We start from the raw sequence: 16,297 nt of genomic DNA on the forward strand, positions 1-16,297 counted from the left end.
TTTGTTAAAACAAATACGTTCTTAGTCTTTTTTTGAAAGCAGTTTTTCCCTTAATTTCCCGAACCCCAACTGGAAGATTGTTCCAAAACACAATTGACCTATAAAACACGGTCCTCTTCATAGAGTCAGATTTTGGTAGGGGTAAAGAAATCTGTCGACTATTCGCCCCTCTTGTGTAATGAGAATGCATATCTGAATAGTAAATTAAATTGTCATAAAAAAAATTAGGAATCCGAGTGTTAATAATTCTATGAAAATATACTAACATATTAGCGGATAGTCTGTGCTTGACCAGCGGCCAAGCCAGACTTTCATGCATCTCAGCGACACTAGTTCTCGGAGAACAACCAAGAACCAGTCTTGCAGCCTTATTTTGAGCCACTTGTAATTTTTTTAAATGACTGCTTGATGCAGCAGACCATACAACAGAACAGTAATCTAAATGACACAAAACCAATGTACCAACAACACGACTAAACAACCGTGAATTTAGAAATTGTGCACATTTCCGAGTTACTGCAACCGCTCTGCCCATTTTAGCAACAACTTTGTTGATGTGGTCAGACCATGACCATGTAGAATCAAGCCAAAGTCCAAGACGCTTCACCTTTTTTACTTGCTGTACATTTTGACCATTTACTTGTATATTCATTTTAGGATTATCAGATAATCTATACTTAGAACCAAATATTATACTAGTAGTTTTTAAAATATTAAGGACAAGTTTATTTGTTTTAATCCAGTTATGCAATTTGCTAATCTCACAAGACAGAACCTGATTAAGCTCTGAACATGTAGAGGCTGCATAATAAAGAGTAGTATCATCCGCAAACATAGTCAATTTAGCCTTACTGAGTAAATACGGCATATCATTAGTGAAAATTGAAAATAACAAAGGTCCGAGGCAACTTCCTTGAAAAACGCCACAATCCAGGGACTTGCTAGAAGATAATGCACCGTTAAAATAAACTCTTTGCGACCTCTCCGACAAATAGCTCTTAAACCACTTGATAGATGAGGAAGTAAAACCATAACTAATAAGTTTGGAAATCAAAATTTCATGGTCAATCACATCAAAGGCAGCGCTGAAGTCTAGTAGTAGTGTACCCACTAGCATTGAGTTATCAATCGATGTTAGCCAGCTATCCGACATTTGTGTCATTGCAGTGCAGGTGGAATGACCATTCCTATAAGCATGCTGAGAATTTGTAGTCAAATCATTGTTAGCAAAGTAACCTTGTACTTGCTCAGATACCATCTTTTCTAGTAATTTACTTAGAATAGGTAAAATGCTAATAGGCCTACTATTTGGACCACAGAAAGTTGATTTTGTGTCTTTGGGTAAGGGGATTATCTTACTCTCCTTCCAAAGTTTTGGACACACACCACTAATCAGACATCTGTTAAAAATGTGACAAATTGGTTTAGAAATATGTCCAGCTGATAACTTCAACAGCCGACTATCCAAGTTGTCTGTACCAGCAGACCCACCAACAGTCAAAGATCTCAGCAACTTTTCCACCTGCACAACATTAACCTGATGAAATACAAAACTACACAGTTTATCTTTCATAATACATCGTTCAATTAGCTCATTTGAGTTGGAATCAACAGTGCATTTGATTGTCTCTCTAAGTTTAGAAACCTTATTAACAAAATAGTCATTAAAATAATTTGCAATCTGTATTGGCTTAGTCAAATAAACTCCATTCAATTCAACAAAAGAAGTACAAGTAGATTTTTTCCCCATGATTTCATTGAGTACGTTCCACATTCTCTTGCTATCTGTACCACTGTCGTCAATTCTCTTCTGAAAATATTTTTTCTTTTTCGCTCTGTTCTCCAATAAAATTTTCTGTCCTCAAAGGAGTCAGAAAGAACCGCAACCTTTTTAGCCTCTTCCCTTTGAGCCATTAAGCTCCTTAACTCAGTATCAACCCAAGGAGCACTTTTGGCTTTAACTGTGAATTTCTTTAGTGGGGCATGATAGTTAACAACTCGCATAAAACAATCCATAAATAAATTAAGGGATACATCCACATCATCAATGTCACTTATCAAATTCCATTTAATCTTATCCAAGTCATTTAGAAAACACTCCTCATTAAATACCCTATAAGATCTATTCATAATAATTTTAGGACAGGCTCTAGGTAGCTTAGTTCTCCTGGAGACAGCAATACAGTTGTGATCACTAAAGCCAACTGTTACAGAAATAGGCGTTGAGCACATATCAGGATTATTAGTGTAAATGTGATCAATACATTTTGATGTTAAAGATCCTGTATTATTACTAGAAACTCTTGTTGGTTGATCTATTAATTGAGATAAACCACAGGTGTCTGTCATGGTTTTAATCTTATTCTTCAGAGGACAAGTATCAGACAGCCAATCAATATTTAGATCACCCAGCCAGTATAACTCTCTGTTTTCTTCAGTCACCTTATCTAGCATATTACATAAACCATTTACATACTCTATCCTGGCACTAGGTGGCCTATAACAACACCCAAGAATAATTGGTTTTAGATGTGGAAGATGTACCTGTAACCATAACACTTCAACATCAACAACCATTAAGTCATTTTAACAGGGAAATGATCCCGTATATAAATGGCAACACCACCTCCAAACCTGTTTCGATCATTTCTATAAATAGAAAACCCCCCTATATCAACATCTGAATTGTCTATGAAGTGATCCAGATGAGTTTCGGAAATCATTAGTATGTCTATTTTGTTTAGTTGCAAAAATAAAGACAAGTCTTGAATTTTGTTCCTTAGACTACATATATTAATATGTGCGAGTATTAAACCTTTAGGTAGTTTATTTATACTGGTCATCTTAGTTGAAAGTAAATAAGTCCTATATTATAATCTGGTTGAATATCTTGTACCCTAGGTTAGTTTATCTACATCAAATAGGCTACGTACATATACGTCCTGCACACAAACACACACACATGTAAACAACCATATTTAAAATTGAGCTTTAAGCTCATTAGGCCGATAACTGACTTTGTCCGTTCCTTGGGGTAATGATCAGTTTATCATACTTCAAACTCGCTTTATCCCCTCTCTCTCTGGCAGCTTTCACCTTCGGCCACAACTCTTTCCTCCTCAGTTGCACAGCTTCCGAGAAATCTTCGTTAATGTATATCTTAGTGCCCTTTAATTTCTTGGCAGAAGAAAGAATCAGCTCTCTATCTTTAATGCGAAGAAGTTTAACAACGATTTTCCTTGGCCATTCCCTCTCCTGAAACTGACCAAGTCTCTGGGCACGCTCAATGTCCATATTTATTCCATCTAAGCCCAAGTTTTTTGAAAACATTTCTCGCACCTTTTTCTCTGATTCACACCAATTCTCTCCTTTCTCGTCAGCAATGCCATCGATTACAATATTTGTTCTCCTGCTCTGGTTTTCAATGTACTCAAGCTTGTTAAACATTGCATCCAATTCCTGCTTGGAGGTAGTGATGTTTGTCTCAAACGCCCTTATCTTTGACTCGATCTCCTTGCATCCCATCTTCTCTTCTTCAAACTTTGATTGGGTAAATTCCAAGCTGGTCTTCAGCTCCTGTACTTCTCTGATAACACCATCCAATCTTTTGTTAGTTCCATCCATGATCAGCTGAATGAAACATTTGAAGTTCTCTTGCTGCTGCAATAACATATCTTTACAGATCCCTCTCTGCTGCTCCATTAACTGAGAGAGTACACTCATTGTGACAACAGCATCCTCCTCACTAGGAGATGTTTTAGCATTTTTAGGAGGCATGATGTGTCTTACCAGGATGTACCGGGAGTTGATGAAAGTTGCAAATATTGATGGTGACAGATCTGTTTGTCCAGTCCTGGTAGGCCCAAAAGCCCAACCACTTGGGCTACAGCACAAGCTCAGCAGATAGTGGAAATATTGTCCCCAATTCTGAGACGCAATTTAAATAAAATGCCACTTGTGTCAATTAACCACTGAATTTGAGAATATCAGAAAGGATTCAGTAGATTTTTGTTAGATTCTAAGAGACCAGGTTCTCAGAGAAAACTCATGGCAGCCATCTTGTGAATGCAAATAATCTCAATTCAAATTCAAGAACTGAATTGTAATTTAGCGGTCATTCTCAATTCAATTCTGTACAACAATTTTTAAATTGATGATGATGATGAAAGAAATGCTCAAATCTATATGGAGATGTGTTTCTCAGTGTTTCTCTGTGATCAGAATACAGAAGAGCGTGCATAAATAAAACTTGATTGACCTTGTTCAGTTTCACAGTGGTTATGAAATCACGTTGTGTTTATACAGATATTTTTTTGACTCTCAACGTGACACTACACGGGCATCTGATCAGAAAACGCCTTCAGCTAAAGATGCTCATCGCTGTTGTGTCTCTCTGAAAGCTCTGGAGACAGAGATGAGCCACAGATCCTGAGGTTAAACACTAATGGATGAAACTAATAACAAGATGATGATGCACGGAAATGTACAAACACACAAACCATATGAGTAGTTTTCACAACACTAATAGAGGAGACGGTTTATAGTTCCAGTATCTGCTTTATGATTCTTCATGTTCAGTTGATTGTTTTTTATCAGATTTGATATGATCTTAGGTCAGACGGCTTGGAAATGCTGTGAGTTTAGACGGTGATGAGAGAACACAGTTACTCATTTATCAGTGTTACATTCATTACATTTACATATTGAAAGTAATATTGAAACTTTTTTTCTGTAGAATGTTTGTGACATTATCAAAAGTGTCGTTATCAAAGTGCTTCATAATAAAATACGTCCAATTCCTTGAGACGAGTCGACATCAGTTCAGTATCAGTCTATGATATTCTACAGTATATGATTCAACATCATTCTTTAAGAGCAACGAAACAGAAAGACTATAGAAATAAACGTCTAGTGAAGTAGAAATCTAGAGAAGAGATCGTGTGAAAGTCGAAATACAGATGATAAGATTTTATTAAACACACAAACGTCACAACAGGACAATAGTGTACAATGACATGAATCTGATCACCGCACAATATTTCTTAAAGCCTAAAGTAGAAGAAACAGTTTTGTTCTGCACATGTTGTTGGTTGTTTGTGAAACATGTTGTGATAGATTTTTCAGATTCATCAAACATCTTTGTTGATGTCTTAATGCGTTTTGTTTGATAATTGCTGTTACATGTGCGGTTTCATCTGCACTACACAGATGATGATGTTTAATGCAGATTTGAGGTTTCGTGTCATTAAGTGACTCAATCGCTCTCCATCTGATGTGACGTATGAGTTCATTCAGACTATAAAAGACCCACCAACAGCCCATAAACAACATCTGCATCACAATCTGACTCCGGGTAACATCATCATCACATCTGAACAACATCTGCATCACAATCTGACTCCAGGTAACATCATCACATCTGAACAACATCTGCATCACAATCTGACTCCGGGTAACATCATCATCACATCTGAACAACATCTGCATCACAATCTGACTCCAGGTAACATCATCACATCTGAACAACATCTGAGCAACAATCTGACTCCGGGTAACATCATCACATCTGAACAACATCTGCATCACAATCTGACTCCAGGTAACATCATCACATATGAACAACATCTGTATCACAATCTGACTCCAGGTAACATCATCACATCTGAACAACATCTGCATCACAATCTGACTCCAGGTAACATCATCACATATGAACAACATCTGCATCACAATCTGACTCCAGGTAACATCATCATCTGAACAACATCTGCATCACAATCTGACTCCAGGTAACATCATCATCTGAACAACATCTGCATCACAATCTGACTCCGGGTAACATCATCACATATGAACAACATCTGCATCACAATCTGACTCCAGGTAACATCATCACATATGAACAACATCTGCATCACAATCTGACTCCAGGTAACATCATCATCTGAACAACATCTGTATCACAATCTGACTCCAGGTAACATCATCACATATGAACAACATCTGCATCACAATCTGACTCCAGGTAACATCATCACATCTGAACAACATCTGCATCACAATCTGACTCCGGGTAACATCATCACATCTGAACAACATCTGCATCACAATCTGACTCCAGGTAACATCATCATCTGAACAACATCTGTATCACAATCTGACTCCAGGTAACATCATCACATATGAACAACATCTGTATCACAATCTGACTCCAGGTAACATCATCACATATGAACAACATCTGTATCACAATCTGACTCCAGGTAACATCATCACATCTGAACAACATCTGTATCACAATCTGACTCCAGGTAACATCATCACATATGAACAACATCTGTATCACAATCTGACTCCAGGTAACATCATCACATCTGAACAACATCTGCATCACAATCTGACTCCAGGTAACATCATCACATATGAACAACATCTGCATCACAATCTGACTCCAGGTAACATCATCATCTGAACAACATCTGCATCACAATCTGACTCCAGGTAACATCATCATCTGAACAACATCTGCATCACAATCTGACTCCGGGTAACATCATCACATATGAACAACATCTGCATCACAATCTGACTCCAGGTAACATCATCACATATGAACAACATCTGCATCACAATCTGACTCCAGGTAACATCATCACATATGAACAACATCTGCATCACAATCTGACTCCAGGTAACATCATCACATCTGAACAACATCTGCATCACAATCTGACTCCGGGTAACATCATCACATCTGAACAACATCTGCATCACAATCTGACTCCAGGTAACATCATCATCTGAACAACATCTGCATCACAATCTGACTCCAGGTAACATCATCACATCTGAACAACATCTGCATCACAATCTGACTCCAGGTAACATCATCACATATGAACAACATCTGTATCACAATCTGACTCCAGGTAACATCATCACATATGAACAACATCTGTATCACAATCTGACTCCAGGTAACATCATCATCTGAACAACATCTGCATCACAATCTGACTCCGGGTAACATCATCACATATGAACAACATCTGCATCACAATCTGACTCCAGGTAACATCATCATCTGAACAACATCTGCATCACAATCTGACTCCAGGTAACATCATCATCTGAACAACATCTGCATCACAATCTGACTCCAGGTAACATCATCATCTGAACAACATCTGCATCACAATCTGACTCCAGGTAACATCATCATCTGAACAACATCTGCATCACAATCTGACTCCAGGTAACATCATCATCTGAACAACATCTGCATCACAATCTGACTCCAGGTAACATCATCATCATCATCACATCTGTCTGTCTGTGTTTTAATCTCTAGTGTTTGTCTCTGATAGTTTGTGAATGAAATGCATGTGAAACACGTGATTATAAGTGTTTATAAATGACATGACTGGTGATAATAGTAATCTGATGAAATGTGCAGATGATATGATATTGGTGGGATGTGTGAAGAATGTTCAATGACTAGAAATTAGTTTTAATTTTCTCTTTTTTATTGTTTGGACAAAGGACAACTCCCTGAAAACTTGAACATTTGATCAAAACAGGAAACAGAGCAGGTGAGATCTTTTCAATATTTTGCGTTCATTCTCAATTCATCTTTGATAAATATTCAGATGGGACTCATCAACGCTTTTGTTTAATTGCTGAAATTGAGGAGGTCTGATGTTTACGCAAAGAAAGAAGCTTTGATGAAAAACACCATACAGAAAAAAGACTTTTATCCCAACTGCAGTTACCATCTTACAAAGATTTAATGGGGAATCTTTTTTACAGTTTTTGTATATTATATTGTTGTGTTGTTGAACCTCATCCCAAATCTGTAATCAACTACATGATATTGGGCCTCATTCATGAAGCATTCGTAAATATAAGAGTAAACTCTGAGTAATTTGCGAGTAAAACAGACCTTCCTGAACACTTGACCCCAGATTCACAAATACTTCGTAAACGTCAGATGTCGTAGTAAAATGTGTGTATGTTAATGAATTCCAATCATTCGTAAACATTCGTAAAATCACTCGACTGTTGTGTATGATGGTGGTCAATGTAGTGTTTGTCCACTACTCTTCTCCACTGTGATTGGACGGTTTTGTAAAAAAGGACAGTGACGAGTAGCTCTGTGTTTTACCCAAAGTTAAAAAGTAAACAATGATAAAGAACAGGGCAAAAGAACGGGTGAAATATTATTATGATACATAGTGCATCAGAATTCAGTGTCATCAGTTTGTCTAAAAGACAGAACGTTACGTGTGGTTTTACACACAGTTTACACGTGGCATCCCAGATAGCACAATCCATCTATCTTATGTCTATTTGACGTCTGCATTTACATCTGGAAGACATCTGCAATACATAGTTTGCTCGTCTGCAATACGTCTGCTAAAGATCTGGAGATCTGGAAACATCTGCTGCATAAAAACTTCTGCTAAACATGTTAGAAAGAGCTCTTGTTCAACCATTCTACATCATAAACATCTTACAGACATCTTCTGGAGGTCTATATGACGGCAGACAGCATCTCCAAGAAGCTTTGCAGACGAGCAAACTATGTACTGTAGATGTCTTGCAGATGTAAATGTAGACGTCAAATCGACATAAGCCAGATGTATGTGTTCTATCATTTTTTTTCATGAATACGAAAATTTACGTCAAAACGACTTTACAAGCGATTTAAACAAAAAATCCTGTTTCATGAATAAGGTCCATTGATTCATGTGCAACTGATGTTTCTTCTCAGAGTCAAACTCACAACAGGTTTGTTATTATTTCAGTGTCGACTCCCAACAGTTTACAGCATGACAGACTACAACATCACCAACAACCAATCAGAACGGTCATATGTTTCACCTTTGTCAAAGTATGTTAGAGATTTTGAATTATATATGGATTTTCTGGAAAAACAGCCATCCGCTCGTTCAGTGTTTATCTGGACTCTTTCAGTGGTTGAGATTCCGATCATGCTCTTAACTCTGTGTGCGTTGTGTTTTCTCATCAAGTCTCGTCGAGCTGCTTCAGTTTTTGTGATTCATTTGATTCTTTCAGATCTCATACAGTTGATTTGTCTCATATTATTTACATGGAAACATAACTTTATGTTGTGGGATGCACATAAATATTCTCTGATTGTGGGTGTGTATTTTATGACATGTATCGCGGTTGACAGATATCTTTTGGTTGCTCATCCTATCTGGCACAAAACTCACCAGACACTGAAATCCTCCTGTTTGATTTCTCTCATCATCTGGTTTGTGCCTCTGATCTTTACAGAAATAATCCCACATCGTCTGTATATTCCTCCTTTGAAAGAATCTATAGCTTATTTTCTCCCCTATCCAGTGATCATTCTGTGTTTTGTTGGTACATGGAGGGGTCTTTCTCACTCAATATCACTGACGTCTCAGAAACGCAGAATGATTTTAGGCACTTTGTTCCTCGTGCTGTTGAGTTACACGTTTATCATCCTCCCGCACTCAATTATGCGTTTTTATCATTTATTCACTAAACATGTGTTTTGGGAGAATTTGTCATATGACAAATTCTCAAGATTTTTTGAATGTCTGCTGTTTCTGAATCCTCTCGCTGACTGTTTACTGTATTTGTTCATGAGGACTGATGCTGCTGATTTATTGTCGTCTCTTCACTGCTGTCGTAGATCAGACACACCTCAGATCGCAGTACATTACACAACCAGAACAACACAACCGTCATCATAATGTACAGTAGACTCACAGCTGTGTGACTCTCAGACACTTGTGTGTATCTTCATGTCTATTTGTGTATACTTGACTGACTTTTGTGTATTTATCTGTAGTAGTAAGTGTAGATGCATGATTAAAATACTGTATTCAGCATCTCTATAAGAACACATCATGAGATTAGTAGTTTGATGGGTTCAACTGTGAACACACAGTTATTTAACACAGATACACTGAAGGATTTCTACATGACTGTCTTTAATCTAAACACATGTACAATAAAACACAATAGTCTTCATGTCATGTCGTGTATGTGTTGTTAACCACTGATGTGACCCTGTCAGGAGCTCCAGGACTTTGTCAATGTTTGGACTTTAACAGCTTTGTGATGACGTAACTGAATGTCTCATTGGCGGCTACCAGATGAGTTCTGATGTGTTGTGCCGGTGAATTGTGATGACTGTAACTATCAAAGATCTTGATATATCAGAGAGATGGACACACAGTCTGAGGGCATTTGCAGAGGCTCTTTTCATTAGTTCTTTCTCTCAGAAACATTTGAATAGGACTTTTTCACATTTCCTGGGTTTTGACTTCTGCATCGTTCAACGCAGGCTAAACAATCTTCCCTTTACTGAAGTCTAACAAGAGTGAATGGATTAAATGGCTTTGAAAAAATGATGTAAGCAGCTTGAATACCTTATTACCACCCTTCATTTAAAAACACCCCTCTAGTGCTGCTGTTTTTGTCAAGTCAAGTCAAGCTTTATTTCTATAGCGCTTTTTACAATTTTCATTGTTACAAAGCAGCTGTACAAGTAAACATTGACTATAAGCAAAACATAGAAGGTTATGGAAGTCAAAACACAGGTCAAATATCAGACAGACTATTAATTCCTATATGCAGTGTTCATTAAATTAAACTATTAAATTCTAGCAGCCCCTCCGGCCAGGCAAACAGTGCAGAACAGTATGTAAACGGTGGCGAGGAACCCAAAACTCCATTGGAGGAGAAAAAAACCTCAGAGGGAAACCAGGCCTGACCAGGGGATTCCAGATCCTCTCTAACAAAAGCTGCAGCCTCTGCACAAGCTCGACAGTGCTTACACAACAAGACAAAATAAAGAAAGCCTTAAACCTAATTTAAGGTTTATACTGTTTACGGGACAGCAACCTGAGGCAGGTACTTGCTGATTTGAACTATTGAACTACATATAATAAATCCAGTGATTGGTTTGGATGTTCTCTGTCTAATTTTATTCTTTATGTCTCTCTGGTTGTGTCCTGCATTATATTGAAAAAATAAGTTACAGTAAAAAAGTTACCAGTCTTAAAGAAACAAACAGATGATTAACTTCTAAGACTAGTCCAAGCAGTTTATGACTTCTGTACAATACACAAACAGAACAACACAACCATCATCATGATTTAAATGTAAAGGCAGCGCGTTGTGCTGGAACAACATCACCCAAACCTTCCCGTTCTTCTGTTGTCTGTTCTCGCTAGTGCTCCTGATATTATCAAAAATGTTTAATAATGTAAAATATATTATATCAGACGTTTTCCTCGCAGGTGCATTGGTTCACTGCCATGCATTAGCCTATGTATGCGTGTTTTATTAGGTCGACTCTGTGTTACTGTGATAGGGAAGTGAATAATTGTTTAAGTTTACAGTATATTAAAATAAACCGAAGATTATGATTATTCAGGAACATTAGCATCTTATTGAAAGTGACCCATTAAAAGATTGGAGAAGGACAACACAGCTGTTAATGGTAAGCATTTCAGAATAAGCTCTCATTTATTGACATTAGTTAGAGCGCAATATAATGTGTATTCTTATCCGTGGTTGATTTGAAAGTTCTACATTTATTACATTTTCCCAAATTTAAGTTTTAACATTTTATATTTAGTATTAATGAACAAAGAATCTTATTTTATTAACAATAAAAACGAACCTTACCTTAACAGGTCATCTTATTTACTAACACATTTTAATAAGTTACACTCTATGTTAACAGTGTACCAATATTTTAAAGACATTTGTGACGCGACAACGTCTGAATAACACGCAAGCTAGAGCGTATAAACTCAAAACACTTTATATTAGCGGCCTGAGTGCATAAAACAGATAAATGCACAGATATACATTTTTATATTTAATATATATTAAACTCGCAAAAAAAAGATAATACAGAAAAACGAAAGTAGCTTTAAATTACTCGAACACATTCTATTACAATAACTGTATGGGAAGTTGCTTTACCCTGCCGTGACGTAGTTTCAGAAATCTGTGAAAAAGGCCTATTGATGCACTGAAAAATGTGGCCATAAGTTTCTGTATAGGTACTCAAGATTAATAGAGATTGTGTTTCCTCATCTTTAAAGTGTCTAAATGACTCAATTCATAGTGTGCTTTCTGATATTTGGCCACCTTAAGCAAAACTCCAATAGCCCAAATGTATTCAATGACAGCTTTTTTTGTAATTAACAATCTTAATTGATTTGATATAAATGTCTGTTTTCTTGATTTGACCCTGCTTTCTAAAAAAGTTCATGTTTAGGCCCCAGCGAGAATTGAACTCGCGACCCCTGGTTTACAAGACCAGTGCTCTAACCACTGAGCTATGGAGCCTAACCCAACAGATACCGATAAGTCAGTCATATAAAGGATTATGAACACACCTACATGATTGACAGATGGTGTCATAGCTGGTTCAGTGGTGTGACACAGTGAGGAGGAATGTCCCAGCTTCACAAACATAGATATTTAAACAACCTTATGGGACAGTGGTTTTATTATGAAAAATACATCAAAATGTGTTGATTCGAGAGTTTTATAATTGAATAAATGAATACTATCTTTCACTTTTTCATTTAACTTTTCCATGAAACCACTGTGCACTTCAACATCACACAACAGTTATAATCTAAAGATCATTTTAGTGTAAAAATAACCTTATTCTACCACAATATATGAATAGTGATATATGTCAACATCCTTAATATAACAGTATTAAGCAGGCTCTGAAAATATCCCTCTGCCATCAGACACACACTGATCTGACAGCAGGCGTTTAGGGATCGTGTTGTTTCCTGGCACAGCAAAAACAATAAAGGAGCAGATCATGGTCTGAAAAACAAAACACAAAACATCTCAAATGCTTTCATCCTGCACTTATTCATTATTTATCAGAAAATTCAGTAAAAAATGTAAAAGAAATATTTCAAATACACTTACAGGACAGGACAAGGTTATTTTAGTTTTACTCAAATTAAAACTTTGAAAGCGTTTCTATTTATTAAAATCAAATCGAAAATTGGCCCTATTTTGGGGGGGAAGTAAACTAAACTAAACATGTAGATGTTGCCTCAGAAATAAACTGAAATAAGTTTAAAGCGTTATAATAATAATAGTAAACTAATTATTTTAGTTATTTTAGTTTTCATTAGAATGTTCCAGAATGTTGTTTCCATACAGACTTTTATTGTAAAATGCAAATGTCGTACGACAGACCCCTGAACATTCAAAGACAAACTTACATTAAGTGCTACTTGAATGATACGAGCGGGTGATGCTTTCTCACTGTCTGAAGAACTTTTACACTCCTCGATTCCTTCATCTGTCAGGTACCTGAGAAAACATTTGACCGGCGCTTTAATGCAAAGTGATTTACAAACAAATCGTCATATTTAATCCCATCATTTCTGAGTCACGTGCCACTGCCAGACCAGAGTTTGTCCACATGGCAAAATATCATACAGGTTCCATTCATTGTACATTGCTATTTAATGCAACCAAACACTTTTTATCAGCATTAAGCCTTTTGGGTTTAAGGCTTATGAAGAAAAGTGTATATTTGAGCCAGGGGTTATTGTACTGTAAATATTTCAGCACACATTGTACGTTTGACAAATGTCATTCATCGTTTTTCATGCTATTTATCTGACATCAAATAACCCACAATAATAGAAATAATAGAACAAATGATGTATAAAAGTTTAAAGGAAGAGATCAGCTTTCCAAGCTAAAATACTTCATCAAAACACATGACATTACTAACTTTATAACTCTAAACAACACTTCATCACAAACTCATTTCAGTTGAATTCAGCATGTGCTTTTGTAAACATGGACCGGTCTTGAACAGCTGATGTAGAAAAAAGGAATTATAACACAAACAACAACACTACAATAAACTTTATTATTATTATTATTATTATTATTAAAGTGTGTGCGTTTCATTTAGCCGCTAACAGCAACCAACACGTTAAAATCCACAACAAGCACAAACTTTTAAAATGACACAAAATGTGCGCGGTTGCTTAAACTGGGGGAATTAATTTAACAAAACTCCACATTTGATTACGTGATGAAGTAAACTGATGTAAACATTAGCTAGCATGACTAGCATGCTAACTGCAGACAGTGCGCGTGAATGACTCACCAGCCCTCATGAACGAGCGCTGAGCGCAGGTCGCACATCTTCACGTGTACTGATGGAGGATCATATAAATCACCGTGTCAGATATCGCATCGTGTATCGTTCACGCTTTATTCCCGCACGGTTAGCCGATACCGCTTCTGCTACCGCTGACACAAAGACCGATGACGTGACGCGCAAACTTCTGACACGTCATCGGTCTGACGTAAATCACAATTCACTTCTTTCTAGCGAGTTTTTGCCAAATTAATTCTTCTACATAATACACAATGAACCATAATGGTCTATAAGGACACACAGCACGTGGGTGTCATCTTAGTAAGAATTCCCCTGAACATTTGCCAGCTTTCCTTCAAAACACAGACCAAAATACCCTTAATCCACACAAATTTAACATTGTGCCACGGCCACAAATGGGCATTTACATGAAGACACTCTCAACAGTGAGCAGAATATCTTTAAAGCCTCAAATCTATGTTATGATCTGTTCTACTGCTTGTAATATGTCATATAAAGCTTCATTGTTAAATACATCTTAATTATATATCATGAATTTATTTGAATTTTACTTCCTGCAACTTCCTGTTGGTAATCTCAATTCAAATTCAAGAACTGAATTGTAATTTATCGGTCATTCTCAATTCAATTCTGTACAACTCTGACGTCTTCACATGTCACATGTCAGTTATTTTTAAATTGATGATGATGATGAAATAAATGCTCAAATCTATATGGAGATGTGTTTCTCAGTGTTTCTCTGTGATCAGAATACAGAAGAGCGTGCATAAATAAAACTTGATTCACCTTGTTCAGTTTCACAGTGGTTATGAAATCGTGTTGTGTTTATACAGTAGCTTTTTTACTTTAAATGATTATAACGTCATGTGTTTTAAAGACCTCAGTATATCTTCAGACGCTTCTCTCAACGTGACACTACACGGGCATCTGATCAGAAAACGCCTTCAGCTAAAGATGCTCATTGCTGTTGTGTCTCTCTGAAAGCTCTGGAGACAGAGATGAGCCACAGATCCTGAGGTTAAACACTAATGGATGAAACTAATAACAAGATGATGATGCACGGAAATGTACAAACACACAAACCATACGAGTAGTTTTCACAACACTAATAGAGGAGACGGTTTATAGTTCCAGTATCTGCTTTATGATTCTTCATCTTCAGTTGATTGTTTTTTATCAGATTTGATATGTTCTTAGGTCAGACGGCTTGGAAATGCTGTGAGTTTAGACGGTGATGAGAGAACACAGTTACTCATTTATCAGTGTTACATTCATTACATTTACATATTGAAAGTAATATTGAAACTTTTTTTCTGTAGAATGTTTGTGACTTATAAAAGTGTCGTTATCAAAGTGCTTCATAATAAAACACGTCCAATTCCTTGAGACGAGTCGACATCAGTTCAGGATCAGTCTATGATATTCTACAGTATATGATTCAACATCATTCTTTAAGAGCAACGAAACAGAAAGACTATAGAAATAAACGTCTAGTGAAGTAGAAATGTAGAGAAGAGATCGTGTGAAAGTCGAAATACAGATGATATGATTTTATTAAACACACAATAGTGTACAATGACATGAATCTGATCACCGCACAATATTTCTTAAAGCCTAAAGTAGAAGAAACAGTTTTGTTCTGCACATGTTGTTAGTTGTTTGTGAAACATGTTGTGATAGATTTTTCAGATTCATCAAACATCTTTGTTGATGTCTTGATGCGTTTTGTTTGATAATTGCTGTTACACGTGCGGTTTCATCTGCACTACACAGATGATGATGTTTAATGCAGATTTGAGGTTTCGTGTCATTAAGTGACTCAATCGCTCTCCATCTGATGTGACGTTTGAGTTCATTCAGACTATAAAAGACCCACCAACAGCCCATAAACAACATCTGCATCACAATCTGACTCCGGGTAACATCATCATCACATCTGAACAACATCTGCATCACAATCTGACTCCAGGTAACATCATCATCATCATCATCATCATCATCATCAACAACATCTAGATCACAATCTGACTCCAGGTAACATCATCATCATCATCACATCTGAACAACATCTGCATCACAATCTGACTCCGGGTAACATCATCA

At 36.7% G+C, this 16,297-nt stretch overlaps 1 long non-coding RNA gene across 1 annotated transcript; it reads right to left on the minus strand.

Moving 5' to 3' along the window:
- Positions 1-9,975: 9,975 nt before the first annotated feature.
- On the minus strand, positions 9,976-14,378 carry LOC306909493. Its single transcript, XR_013788083.1, has 3 exons — positions 14,180-14,378; positions 13,275-13,365; positions 9,976-12,864 (listed from the first exon to the last, which is right to left on the minus strand). It is a non-coding gene; the product is annotated as an uncharacterized lncRNA (long non-coding RNA).
- Between the last annotated feature and the right edge of the window lie 1,919 nt (positions 14,379-16,297).

The sequence above is a fragment of the Barbatula barbatula genome (genome assembly GCF_947034865.1).
Source record: "Barbatula barbatula genome assembly, chromosome: 20".
NCBI lineage: Eukaryota > Metazoa > Chordata > Actinopteri > Cypriniformes > Nemacheilidae > Barbatula > Barbatula barbatula.